This window comes from Capra hircus, chromosome 18 (assembly GCF_001704415.2).
Source record: "Capra hircus breed San Clemente chromosome 18, ASM170441v1, whole genome shotgun sequence".
NCBI lineage: Eukaryota > Metazoa > Chordata > Mammalia > Artiodactyla > Bovidae > Capra > Capra hircus.
This window is the reverse complement of record NC_030825.1, coordinates 2,426,895-2,441,704: the sequence shown is the minus strand read 5'-3', so window position 1 is coordinate 2,441,704 and position 14,810 is coordinate 2,426,895.

The window sequence follows — 14,810 nt, the reverse complement described above, 5'->3', positions numbered from 1 at the left end:
AAGGGCCAGGGATGGAAGGGACACACCCCACACCACATGATGTGTTACAGGGGTGGGGTTCCCCGTGCTTTCAGCCACGACTCTGCCTTTCCATTGAGGTGCCTGCCAGGAGCCACTCCTGGCAAAAAACGAAGAAAAAGGAACAGCTGTTCTCAGTGCAGCAAGGGAGGGCTCCAGACTGAGTCAGGGAAGGGAAGTCAGGATGGCTTTCTTCTTCCAGCAAGAGGATGCATAATAAACATTCGTGAAGGAGGAGAGGCCGGGAAGGTGCAATGGAAATCAATAGTCAATATCAATCGAATAAGACAAACTCATAAACTGATTTTTTTAAACAAGAAAGAACCCCCCCCCCCCTCCGCTGCCACCAAGCAGTAAATACAAAAGAAATACTAGCTCTAAAAAGAAACCATGCCTATTTATTGGCCTAAAATACACAGGAATGTCCTGCACACGTGGTGGTGACACGTGCTAGTGTCCGAGCCCAGCATTGGTCAAGGAGTCAGCGCTCCTGTGAGCGCTCCTCTTCTCTGTGGCTGGGGGCTGGGTCTCGCGCCCAGACCTTCTGTTTCTCCCAGCCCAAGTGCTGCCAAACCTGGGAGCTCTGGGAAGGCAGCACACGACCCAGACGAAAGGACTGTAGAACTACCGAAATGTCGGTTCCTGCCTCATTCACACATTCTCAGAAAATCCGCTAAGGGCGGCAGGAGTGGCTGGAATTCATCTTCAGGATCACTGAGGGCAGCAGACAGAGGCTGCCCAAGCTAGTTTAAGAGGACAAGATTGCTGATGGCAGCCCTGCGGGGTAGCCCGGGGCCCTGCCGGCGTGCAGCCACCCTCAGGAGGGGTCTCGGGGGAGCAGCCGCTGCCTCCGTCTTTCCTCTCTTGCCTCTGCTTCTCTTTGACATTCCCTTCTGGCAGTCTGGCCTTCTCCGCCGCGCCTCTCCATGGTGGCACGTGGCTGTGTTGACCCAGGTCATGCACAAGAAAGAGGCGGGCCAGGGAGTCCAGTCCCTGCTCCGAACGCCTGTGGGGGGATCCGGCCAGCACCGGTGACGAGCTGGCCTCCAGGGCCTCGTGAGCTCGAGTGGACCCATCCCTGTGGCTGGTGGGTACCTGTGCCACCTGGCTTTTCCCAGGTCCCCTCCCTGCACCACACTGTCCCCAGACAATGGGGTGATGGGGGTGAACCAAGGGGGTTTCCTGCTCTGGGTTCTTCACGCCTTGAGCACTGAGTGGGCCTACCGGGGGTGAGTCGCTGGAGGAGAGTCGTCCTGCTGGAAGGGTGGGAGACCCTCATGAAACCCAGGGGCAGTGACGGCTGTGAACTCTGAGGCATGCCAGCTGAGAGCAGGGCTTTATGCCTCTGTCTTTCCCTGGGTTTGCTCCACCCTCAATTTAAGTCTCTTTAAAGACATATATTCAGTATCTGCTGGGAAATGGGCTCAGAAAAGAGATGGGGCTGGCCTGTGAGATGGCACAGAGCTGTCCAGGCCAGCAGAACCCGGGGAGAGAGGACCCAGGCTGAGCTGAGTCCACAGCCCTGGTCCCCCCTCCTCTGCTGGTTAGGCAGGTCCCTTTCCACCTCACAGGGCTTTGTAAAATCACACAGTACACTGTGCATGAAAGCTCTAATTTAGAGTAAAGGATCACACAGCTGTAATTATTTTCCAGTCAAAACCTTAAAAGAAAAATTCCCAAAGACAGGCCCAGTAGTCACATAAGAGCCTCTGCTGATCTTAGAGGAGGTTGGATCTGGGGGCTACCGCTCCTCCCCATTGCTGAAGCATGTGCGAGTTGATGGGGGGGGGCTGAGGGAGGGGCGTCGAGATGCCTTCTGCTCACAGGGCACGCTCGGCCAGAGGCAGCAGAGCGCCTCGAACACCAGACTCGGAAAGCTGGATTTTATATCCAGTTGGCAGGGGTTATGTTGAAAATAGTATTTTAAGAGAGTGAATAACCCACACAGAGAGAGAGTTTTCAGCACATTTTCTCAAGACTCTGATTTAATTTTCAAGACACGGTGTGGAGGTTCTCAGGGGTATGCAAATTGGGGCCCTGGGGAGTCCTCCAGGCAATTGCTGCTCTGCAGGGCGCCTTTCCCTCCCCTGAGGAGTTATGACTGAGGAAGGCATCATGAGAAAGCTTCTCTTGGCACGGTGGCAGTGGTCTGTGCACCCCTTAAAGTAGCCATACCCCATCTGTGCTCGCTCCCTCTCCAGCTAACCCCACCACATCCCAATCCCATCACCATTCAGCCTCATTTCCTTGGTTCAGGACTCTGGGCTTTGAGAAGGAAACGGCAACCCACTCCAGTATTCTTGCCTGGAGAATCCCATGGATAGAGGAGCCTGGTGGGCTACAGTCCACGGGGTCGCAGAGTCGGACACAACTGAGCGACTTAACCAACTAACTAACTAACTTAGGTAGCTCAGTCGGTGAAGAATCTGCCTGCAGGACAAGAGACCTGGGTTTGACCCTTGGGTCAGGAAGATCCCCTGGAGAAGAAATGGCAACCTACTCCAGTATCCTTGCCTGGAAAACGTCATGGACACAGGAGCCTGGTGGGCTGCAGTCCATGGGGTCGCAAAGTTGGGCATGACTAAGTGACTGACACTTACTTGCTTACTTAGGCCCTTCCAGTTTCTGTGTTCATCTAGACCCCTTCCCCGGTGCTAGGACCCCTGGATTAGATGACTAAGAAGCATCAGATCCCCTTTTGTTTTATAACAACTTCTTCCCAGATGCCAGCTACATGGCCCTTTGTCTGTACTGGATTGATCTACTCCAGAACCCTTCCTCCATGGAGAGGGGATTCAAACCCCCATAACTCCAGTGCAGCAGTAACAAATACCATGTATTAAGCTCTTATTATGTGTTGGCACTGAATTTACTGCCTCATATGCATCATTTCCCTGAATCCTCAGAATAACCTTATTCAGGAATGTTATTATCTCTGCGGGACACAGAAACGTGAGTTTACTTTCCAGATTCTCAGAGCTCCTAAATGGCAGAGCCTGGATTCAAGTGCAGATCTGTCAGGCTGCAGTATACTGAGCTCTTAACCACTCTGCTAGATTAAGAGATTTGGGGTAGAACCTTGGGGGATGTACTTGAAGGAAAGTTTTAATTTTATTGCAGAGGCTTTGCCCCATACTTAATTCCCCAGCTTCTCACAGGGGATGACACTGCACACCATGTCTGTTAACTACGAAGTATTTCCTACAAGGCTGGGAGGCCCTTGAGAGAAGGGGACGTCTCATTCATATTTCCGTCCTCAGAACTTAGTGTTAGTTACACCAAGAATGGGCACAAATCCAAGCCAAACCAACTTTTTCTGGAGCCAGCAGTAGACAGGAGAGGGTGTCTTGACAGCATAGGTGCTTGCCTGGAGGCAGAAGACTGGGCTGGTTGGCCATCCTGAAACCATGCAGCACAGCTCTTGAGAATGGAGTCAGCTAAGGGTGGGAAAGGACAGGCTCCCAAAGACATCACTGGGCACCTGGGCCTGGCTGCCTGAAGCTGAAATGAGCCTTTTTTTTATTTTCATAAGCGAATATGTTCCCATTTTGAGCCAGGTGACTTGAGTTTCTGACATTTGCCACCACAATATCTTAATTCAGAGAACTTTAGTAAGGGCTTTTTAATTAAATGGACACCCAGCCAAAGCCTGGATTCTGGGACGCCTCCCATTCAGTTTCTGGGCCTGCTCTGAACTTCCCTGGTTCCATTCTCTGGCTACAGAGTCCAGGCCATTTCTCCTGCAGAACTGGCCCAGCCTGGCCAGAGAAGATGGCGTGAGGCTGGACTTGGAAGCAATCAGCGAAGGGCTAAAGGGCTCGTTTGTCTCCACTCTGCCACGGGCGCAGCAGCCCTGGCACCACTGTCGCCATGAAAGATGGGTCTGGAATTGTCATTAAATTACACGCGTGTCCACTGCGCCTGGTTATTAAGTCTTTGGCAAATCAATTCTTTATGGCCTTTTAATCAAGAGCCGATAAACAGGGAAAGGAGCTCATGGAAGCTCTTCAGAGAAAACTCCAAGCACTGTTCATCCAGGAGGCGGAGGATGAAGAGTTCCAAGACTTTGGAGGCTAGGAGCCCCAGATAGCAGGGACCATGGCTGGGCTCTCATGGGGTCAGAGAAGGAGCTACGTGAGGCCAGTGGGGAGGGGGCAGAAAAGGAGTGTGTGGAGCGAGAGGAGTGAGAGAACCGGAGGTCTTCATTTCACAGCTGACCCAGCTCAGGGTGGATGCGACAGCAAGGAGCACGCGTGTGGAGCCGGCGCCTGGCATCCCACCTCGCTCCTGCGCCCCCTCGCCAGAGAGGAGCGCCTCGGTCCAGATCTTTAAAAGTCCGCAAGGGTGAGTCTGCTCATGGCTCTCACTGGTCATGCTGGGCAGTGTTTGCCGTAGCCAATGAAGAAAGCAGACTCAAGGGCTTTTCAGAGTTACTCGATTTAAAGGATTTCCTTTAGTTCTGAGATCACACATTTTCCACTCTTTTGACTTTACGTTGCCCTTTCTGTGGTGAAATGATGGTGCTTACAGAGGGTTGTTGGCAAACTAAAAAGCTTTCAGCGGTATGTCTCCCCACCCCCTGAAGTCCCGACGCCAGCACAGCACTGCTGGTGGGCCCCTGGCGATCTCCTGCCCAGCCGTCGCCAAAGGCAGGGGTTTGTGGGGAAAGAAGCCTTCCTGGGACCTCTCAACTGAATGGGCCTTTTTTCCCTTGTGCAGGCTCACCGCACTCAAGGGGATTCCGAAGCAGTGAATCAGGCAGACTGTCTCACGGACGAGGGAAGGAACCCTGAGGAAGTAAGCTGCAAGCCCAGAGCCCCTGGTGCCTGAGGCCTGAGGCAGGATGAGAGCCCAGGGATGGCACTGTGGTCAGGAGCAGGACCCCAGCGCTGAGCCTCCTGCCTTGAGGCTCTGCCTCTCCCCCCTAACTCGTGACCCTGGCTGAGGGTCTTTGTCCCTGGGCTGGTTGCATCCTTCGTCATATAGGGCACTGGTGACAGAATTGGCGTTGTATGCGGAGCCCTTGGAGCCCCGGGCAGCACAGCTCTGCGTGGAGTCAGCTCTAGCTGCCTCCCTCCTTCCTAGGTACCCCCGTGCTGGCAGCGGCCGGGGAAGAGTGAGGGTCACTGCCTGGCACTAGATATGCCCAGCCGCCCATCCCTGGGCACTGGGTGGCTGCACCCGCAGCCCATGTGTGTGGTGGGTGTGGGCCGTGCAGCTGCCCTGGCCAGCAGGTGTGGGGGCAGGGCGTGTGTCGCCTCCAGGGCAGCATCACAAGTCCTCTGCACACCCTGCTCTGCCACTGTGGGGCGGGCCGGGCCTCCCTCAGCCTGAGCCCCGAGCGTGACGAGCACCAGAGTCCTCCTGGCTGGCCCAGGCGGGACCCACAATAAAAGAGGAATAACCCTGAAGATGCTGGGGGTGTTTCTGCTCCCACTTGTTCCTGGCCACCCTGCCAGGGCAGGTAAAGTCAGGGGTGGAGAGACTCCATGGGGACTTGGGCTGAGACATGTGCACAGGGAGAATCAGGGCTGCTGAGAGGGGCTCCTCATCTCCTCAGTCCTGAGAAGCCCCCTTGCTCGAGAGGCTCTCAAGTCTCACAGGCGCTGCAGGGCCCGTGTGGAAGAGCTGAGGGCCTGGCCCCAGGCATAGCCTTCTCAGTGGGGTTTGTGTGTTGATGGTGCCTCCCTGGAGTAGCCCCACGGCCCCTCTGTGGTGGTTTGGGTGACACAGACTTGAGTTGGACCCAGAGGGGTGACTTCCTGTTGATCCAGCTATCAGGGGCCAACTGCCTCCCTAGAGTTTCAAGCCAGCGGAAGACAAGAAGACACAAGTGGCTGTTAGTGCAAAGGGCTGCTATTAAGACAATTAAACTAGACAGCGGCATAGAGACAGGGATGGGGAAGGAAGAGGAAGGCCTTTCTGAGGAGGCGGGATTTGCAGGGTGAGAAGCCTGCCCCTGGGAAACGCGTGCTAGGGAGAGAGAGGGTGGGGGTAAATATTGGTCTGCAGATGGTTTTGCATCAATAATCAATACACTGTAACAGATGCGAGGTGAGCACCCACTATGTGCCAGGCCTCGTACTGGGTGCTAGGGAGTCAGTGGTCATTGCTATGAAAAGAGGACAAGGACTTCACGCCATGTGTCATGATCCTGGTTGACCTGCCAAAGGCCGTATGTGCCTAGGCTAGCCCTTCCTTGGGGCAGCCCTGTGCAGCGGCATCACCTCTGTCACTCGGGAGATGCTTCAGTGGCAGCACACACCCAGGGAGTGGCGACTCTGAATGGGCCGCAGAGCTCTGGAGCTCCCAGCCTTCCCACTGGGCCTTCCTGCCTTGCCCACCAGTGCAGGCCCAGGGCTGTGAGTGCTGGAAGGAGCCACGCGTTGTTAGCAGTCATTCCAGCACCTGCGCGGAGTGGAGGCGGGGGAAGTGGGCTGGGGAAGCCCCAGAAGGCGTTTCTGCAGGAAGCAGAGCAGGTGTGTCCCCAAGCCCCGTGCCTGCGTGCGAAGTGCTGGTGCTCCTGAGAGTCAGGCCTTTCCTCCCTGGGGAGCTGGAGCTGGGAGGGGAGGGCAAGTGAAAGCACCTAAGGGGCTGAGTTCCGAAGTCCCAGAGGCTACCTGACTGCCTGGCTGATCCACTCAATGTCCGGAACCCAGTGTCCACGCAGCCTGCTGCAATCCTCTTTCTGGCATAGCTGTCCCCACAGACACTGGATGAATCAGGGTGACACATGGGTCACTCGGGGTGAGAATCTCCTTAATTCTCCACCACAAACATCACTAGCCATGTTGAGAAATGTGCAGAAATGTGCAAATAAACACACAGGGGTTTCTCTTGTCTAAAGAGCATCCCCCAGCCCTGCCGACCTGGGCCGAGGGTCTGGGTGGGTGGTCCAAGGCCGCCTCTTCCGATCTGTCTGCTTCTATCAGGAGGAAGTGGGTGCTCAGCGTGTGGGGCAGGTGTGGAGATGGAGGCCTGGGAGACACTGTCCTCCTTAGGTGCCACCTTCAGAGGGATAGAACCTCGGCAGCCAGGAAGCAAGCCGTGCTGAGAAGGAGCGGGCAGCCGAGGACAGGGATGGGCAGAGAACGAGGGGCCCTCGGCCCACAGACAACAGAGACCAGTAGGCTTGGGAGCTATGGCAAATCCAGGCCCAAATCCAGGCCAGAGTGGAAAGGCTAACGGACAGACCGTCCCACCTGGGAACTGGCCCCTGTGCTGTGGGCGGGCTCAGGAGCCCCACCAGCCTTTACGCGGAGTCTCCTTTATTTTTTCCCTCCGAACACCATGGCCTCCTGGGACCCTGAATTCCCCTGTGGGGAAATGGCATAATTACTTGGGTCTCTTTCTTGCTTTCCACTGTGGACAAAGCTTAATAAATGAGCCCTCAGAGGCTGAGCTTCTGGGAAGTTGGTGAGGGTCAGGGCTGGTGAGAAGCTGATGGAAGTGGGATGAGGGCCCTGCAGAGACCATGATGGCAGCACACATCTTTGCCTGGATAGTCTCTGTGGGTAATGCGACCTGTATCACCACACTGGAACCTCACACGGCCCTGATAGCCCAGTTTGCGGCTGGGGAACACACAGGGCAGAAGGTGTCTTTGGGAGAATCAAATCCACCTGCCTAGAAAGACGCAAGCCCTCTCCTCTCTCCATCCATTTTCCCTCTCCACAGTGGGCCTCTCACAAACTCTCACCAAGGAGTTTGGGTCTGGGTGAACGGCTTTTTGCATAATTGTCTGGTGCCACTCTACAGAAAATAATTGGGACTGTTTGTAAGATACCTTGGCCCAGTTGATGTCACTGGCACTTTTAAGGCTGGAATGTGTTGGTGTTCATTTCCGCAGCATTGGTCTGTGGTTGGAGCTGAGCGAACAACGTGAAATGGGAAAGAGCCGCATCCAAACCCACCAAGGGAACCAAAAACAGCTCAGCTTGCGAACGTGGCGAAGGAGCTGGCCTCCAAGCCTTCCCAGACTCTTTGGGATTGATTGCATTTCCAAGAACGTCTGTTTCTGCGTCTTGTCCATTTTGCATTTAATTTTTTGTATGATGGCAGTGGTTGGCAAATAAAGGCTATCTGTGGTGCTGCGAGTCTGTGGAAGCTGCACTCAGGGGGCAAGCTGACGTGCAGTCAGACATTCTGAAAAGACATGTCAGCCTGCTCCCCACTGAATCCTGTCAGGTGGGCCCCTGTCCTCGGCCGTCAGCCAGGGAGTTTATCTAGCCATTCACAGTTGCCATTGTGTCAGATGTTCTGAATTTTCATGCCCCTTGACTTTCACTCCCAGGACTGGACACCAGTTTCTGAGCAGAAGGGGAAGGAGGAGAGGCGCGGCCTGCGGGAGGCTGAGCAGGAGGTTGCAGGAGGACTCTGGCCTGCGTCTGGCTCACAACCCCTCCTGAGGGACCTGCGGGGCCTCGAGGGCCCCCCGCCCCCGCCCCGTCCCTCCTCCCCACTCCCCGCCTTCTCGGCTGCCTCTGGGTCCCTCCCCACTTCCTCCACCCCTGCCGTCCTCCGCCCTGCCCTCTGCACGGCCCCCTCCGTCTCCCCCAGGACTCAGTGTCGCCTCCTCAGAGAGGCCCTGCTGGACCTGCTGTCTCAGAGAGCCCACGCTCCTCTGTCTTCCCCCCCGCGTCCTTTCTCTCTACTGCCTGTAGTGTCATGTAACACGGTGTGCTGGTGCGCGCCGGCTTGGCTACCGGACGCCGCCTTGTCAAACGTGGGCCCCGGGAAGGCGGCCGGGCCTGCCTCCGAGTGGCTTCCATCCGCAGAGGGTGAGCAGACTCGCTGGCACCGCCTGCGAAGCACCGTGGTCCTGTGGTCCCGGGCAAGGAGCCCCCGGGTCGGAGCGGGCGCGGGCCGAGGCTGCAGCTGGACAGACGGGACTGAGGGCTCGAGGGCCTGACGCCCGTGCCTGATGCAGCCTGGCGGGGTGGTGAACTCAGGCCAGCCGGTTTCCAGGCTCACGGAGCAGTCGTCCTCACCTGGCATTTCCCAAGAGGATTTCAGTGGGATGTGAAAGAATTTAAATACTTTTGACAGCTCAGTATTTTCTTTTTAACGTATTAGGAGAAATACATATATATCTCAGGAATTAGGTTTCTAATTTTATGCAAACTACTTAAGATCAAGCTAAAGCATTTGAGTTTTTTTTTTTTTTGGTAAAGCCCATTTCAAGGAAAAGTCTAAAGCAGGAGTCTGGATCCTTGTGACCCTCTGACCAAACCCAGCCGCTGCCTGTCTTTTCCATGACGTTTTGCGGGAACACAGCTATATGCTCATTAGGTTACATGCTGTCTGTATGCTACAGTGGCAGCGTTGAGTAGTTGTGACAGCAACCATATGACCTACAAAGACTAAAATATTCACTGTCTGACCCTTCCAGGAGAAGAAAATAATTTTCAACAATCGCTGAGGTTTTTGGGTCCCAGCGTGGGGGAGAGCTAGGCTGCGTCATCAGGGATCAGCGAGAGCCAGGCCTGCAGCTTGGAGACTCAGCCTCTTGCCTCTGATCCCAGGGGCCCTGGCGGGGCCGCCCACTGCCCCACCCTGTGGAGGGTCTCCACCTGTTTAGGGCTCAGAGGCTCTCTTTGGCTCCCTATTAGGGGAGCCGGAAATAGGGCCAGTTGCTCAACCTGAGGAAGGATGGATTTATCAGGTGGTTCGAGACATTCAAGGCAGAGTTAGGTCCTTGCAAAGGGAAGAGTAGGGAGGCAAGAGACTGCGGGCTCAGGGTAAGTGGACGCTGTGCGCACGGCTGGAGCTGTGCGCACGGCTGGAGCACAGGCTCACGTCGGAGGAGAGGCCCCCTCAGGACACACTCCGAGCTGTTCGCTTTCCCGCCTGTGCTGTTTAAGGGGCCCTGAAACTCCGTGAACAATTAAGTGATTACAAGGACAACAGCAGAACAGCTTTGCAGATATTCAGAGAGACCACTTCTCGGAAAGCTTCAAATCTCCAGGAAAAGAGTCGAGATGGGCCAAGTGCGAGACTGCGGGGAGAGGAGGCTCTGTAATGAAGGCGAGCTGGAGACCCCGCAGCCCCTCACTCGAATGGTAATTAGACTCAGGGCAAGGGGCTGTTTGAAAGAATGACATAATAAAGCTCCCAGCCTGGTCGGTATAATTTCCCCTGGCACCTAGCTTGCATGAATAACACACTCAGTCGAACAGAAGAGTAATCAGCTTTGAAATATTCCTTTAATAATATGTTTGCCAGATCAAATATTAAAAATAGAAGATGGAGAAAAGGAGCAGCCGTCTCCCTAGTGGCATCGGTTCCATAAATACTGCTTCATTAAGCTGTCTGCATTGGTTCAAAGGGATGGATTCCAAAATGTGGCCGAGGTTCCAGACTGCTTGTTGCGAGAAGGTGGAAGACTCTGGGCTGCCAGCATCGCCCTGTGCTGTGCCTGCTGCCCCAGGAAGGAGACATCAGCTAACAGCCGTAACTGGCCTGACAGCTGCCCGCAGGACGTGTGTTTATTTATTTGGAGTCAAGCACCCTCCATCGGGCACCAGTGGCTTCCATCCCAGGCGAGCAGCAGGAAATTAATAATGATGGCATTTGACTTTCCCAAAACCTTTCCTTAGCAAAGCTTACATCCATCCTATTGGCATCTCTCTGAGGTTAAAGGTAAGGTGGGGAAGGTTAAGGCTCTCTTGCCAACTCAGGTCCACAATCTGTGAGGAGGTGGCTCAGTGTAAGCCCAGCGCCTACAGGCACAGTGGCGTACAAAAGACTGATGAATTCTTAACTCTCTCGTGAGGGTTGGCAAAGCATTTGGAGGGTTGTATCTCTGCTCAGTTTAGGACTACAGATATTTACTGTTGGGTCCAAAGTTCTATGCTGAAGAACAGAAAGAATTACCGCTTAAAGCTCATTTATCAGATGTAATTTTTGAATATTATACTTGCATTGCCTTGACCAAAGCTCTATATGATGATTAGCAACTGCAAATGTTCTAAATTCCCACAAGCATATTTGGACTTGATGCCAGGGAGCCAGGATCAGTGAGCTCTTCAAGATGCAGAGGCAGAGTCCAGCTCTAGTTGATGAGCGATGCGCGTCCATTGTACATGCGCGTGTACAAAGAAACCAGTTCCTGAGTTTACAAAATCTTTCCTCTCAACGTCATGTCTGTCCTTTGCCAAAACCTGGACTTTGAAAAATGGAGCTCAAAAGAATTAAAAGGTTGAATTTTGTCAAATCATTATTTTATTTGCTCTCCAAGGATCAAAGAGATAGTTTGACTCAGTGTTGAGTATTTTTTTTTAATTATTGATTTTTATAAGTATCTATTAAGTGCCTACTATGTGTTAGGTACCATGTTAAGTTTTTAGTGACTTAGTGAATTCCAAAGTGAACCAGACCTTAACCAAATTCGCCCTGGTGGATGGGTGGGGAATCATCGCCATCAATACCTTCATGCTTTGCTTCTTCCTTTTGTCTGCAATGCTTCTGATCTGCTCATGTTTACATGAGACTCTGAAATATTCTTCACATGAATTCTCTGCCTTCTCAGCCACCTTCCCTTCCAGTTCCAGGATCCTAGGATTTTGAGAGGCCAGAGAGGAATAGATACAAGCCAGTCAACGCTATTAGCTGACAAGACGCACTCTCACATCTATACCCACTTCCCTGCCAGGGTCACAGGGACTGGCGCTGCACCATCATGTTGCCATCCGTTTGCCGGTGGAGGCTCTTGAGGGATGCCCAGCTCCTCCCGTGGGTGGGTGCAGTGGGCTTCTCCCCGGGGCTGTTCTCCCCGCATGGCCCTTCCTCATCTGGAAGGGCTTCCCTGAGTGTCCCAGCATATCCATTCTCCCCCAGCGGGAGCAGATGCTGTCCCCACCCTTGCTCTGTCCCCGGCGACATGCAGCATCCGCACACATGCACGCCGTGGTTCTCTCTGCAAGCACGGAGACTCTGCCAGGGGCCTCTCTCTGGCTGCGATGTCCTGGTTTGCTGCCTGTGTGCAGGCTGGGCTGGAGGTGTTTGGGCCTCAGCTCCTTCAGGAGCCAGCTTCAGCAGTGTCCAGCCTCTTTGCCCCTGAGGGCTGTTCAGCACAATCTCCCGGAGGCCCCCCCCCCAGACACTGCCCTCAGCAGCCACCCACCCATCCCCACACCCTTCCCTGACCTCCTTCTCTCCCCGTCACTCCAGCTCCGCTCAGGTCCCTGGGACTGCCACCTAAGGGAGGTCTTGCTCAGGAATCTGTTTCAGGCTCCAGCTCCAGGATCCCAGCCTAAGCCTCTTGTCCCACGAACTCACTGCACACTGATTCTGCCAAGGATCCTCATTCAGCTGAGGCACTCTGTGCTAGGAATGCACAGTGTGGCTACTGCCCGTGTGCAGGGGCCAGGGTGTTCATCCGGGCTCGTTTCTGATGAGTCCCAGTCCTGCCGGCCTCTCCCTCTGCCCTCTCCTGGCATGTAGCGTGTATCCCCAGGGCAGGGGCTCTCTGTTCTGCTCTGGGCCGGAGTTAGTTATATGTGACTTGGCACCGACCCCTGTACCTGTCCCCCGGACCTGTGACCTGTCCGCAGTTTAGGCCCAGAGATCATCCAGGTAAGAAAGCTGGTGGGTCCTGTCGGATAACAATCCTGAATCCAGGGGCCAAGCATTCAGTGCAGGGAAGGGCAGGGCCTAGGATGAGCCTGAGGGTAAGCCTACCTGGGTTTCCATTGCGAAAAAGGAAAAACTGCCTGTTAAGTCCAGAGCATCTCTAGGCTGTTTGCTTAATGGATGAAGCCACATTTTATACCTCTGGAGGGCAGAGGCTCTGTCTTTCTCATCACAGCCCAGTGGCCCCAGAGGCAGCCCAGTCACGACACAGAGATGGTCTGCTGTGGGCGCTCATTTGTGACTTGGACAGAGGGAAGGTGTCAGCAGGGAGGGAGCTGAGGTGTGGAGAGAAAGCCTGGGACTGACTCAGCACCACTGCTACCACAACCTATTGTTGGGCCAACTTGACTCGGGCAGATCCTGCACCTGAGCCTGTGGGAGCCTGTGGGCTGGCTCCCAGCCCTGGTCAGACTTCCCAAGGACAAGTTTACGGTCAGAGCAAATGATTTCCCCCTAGACTGAGGTTTCCTGAACTTCAATCACTATGTGCCACCTTCAGGGTTTGTAATGGTGCAATTACCTACTTTCTTTACGTAGACAGAGTATTCTCCCTCTCTTCCACCAAGCTGTCTCTCCACACCTCTCCCCAAGTGCTTGAGAGCTGCTAAGACACTTTAGGACCTAACTGAGACCTTCTTGATGCAGATACAAGGACTGAGCAACTTTCTCTTTTTCCCTCTGATAGTCCATGAATTTAAAGTTCTTTCGTTGCCTAAAATCATCTCCATTCAGACCTTAATTTATCTCAGGCATCCGTAGGGATTTTCACCCCACCTCCCAGCACCCCTGCCCTCTTAGGAAACTTGCCTGTCACCAGAGTGGTCAGGACCAGGGATGGGAGTTCAGATGAACTCAGCTCGATTTGGAAGATGGGCTTGGGGGTCACAACTGAAGCTAGGTTGCTTCTCCTCTTCTGGTCTCCTCAGGATCTCATCTCGACTGGGAGGAGGCCCGGACTCTCGTAGAAGCCTGACTGCGATGAGCTCAGGAGGGCGGAGTGTGGAACAATGTTCAGATTCCTCTGGAATCTGAGCGGAGGGTGACTATGGGCGATGGAGCCCTGCAGCCACCCAGAGCAGAAGGGGCCGGCAGAGGAGGGTGGGGAGGGGCTGCCGCATCCGAGAAGGCCTCCTGACCCTCGCTAGAGTTGCTGGGCAGGTGACACGCTTTAGGCCAGTTCCCCGGGACCCTGGGGCCCTGCTCTGTGCTGGCAGTAGGAGAGCGGTTCGGCACTCCAGGGCGCTTTGCAGGTGGTCTGGATAGGGCACGCTGCATTTCTACAGTCAGCTTCCTCTTCTCTGGGATCTCTCAGGGTCTCCACTCACCCCATGCTTGCTCAGTCGGTTTGCTCAACCCAGTGTCAGGGCCCGTTTCCTGGCTGTGAAGTCTGCAGGCTGGGGGACGTGGACTCCCAGAGGGCACTGCTGTCCTTATGTCTGTTGGAGAGGAAAACTGCTCCCTAGACTCTCTCTGTGTGGAAGGGGAGGGCCCAGGGCAAGTCCCTGCTGCTTGTGCCCCAGGGCAGGGGGCATCCACCAAAAGGCATTGATGGCCCCAACCGAGCGCCTCCCCCTCATCCAAAGCCCCTGGAGTCAGAGAGGGAACTGCCCACCTTCCAGCTCTCTAAGGAATGGGCTCCTTCCCCCTTTTGGGACCCCCACAAGGTCATCATGTTTGCAATCCACCGGTCATGTCCCCCAGGCATTGCTGGGATGTGATCTACATGGAAGGACTATGTAGTGTCTAATTCTATAGCATGCATGGAGAATTCGTCACAAAAAACTGTCCCCTGGATTACTAAAAGCACTCTGTATAATAAATCATCATTTTGTATTAAATGAAGAGGCAGCCCCTTTCTCATGATGGCTGTTCCCTCGTAATCATGATAAATGGAAAATCCCAGACAGGTGATTTTTAATAGGCACACAAATGCACTCAGATTAATTAGATTACATTAAAAAAAAAAACCTTTTCTCTTTTGGGCCATAAATCTAAATGGGGCCTCTAAAAGATAATAGCCCTCTACACACTAAAATGCATTATGACCTAATAAAAGGTTATCGGTGCACATATGCAGCTCGGCGTTAGGCTGGAGGCAGCGGGACGGCATACGAATGCGGCTGGAGCTGTTTTAAAGTGTGCGTTTGCCAACATGGCTA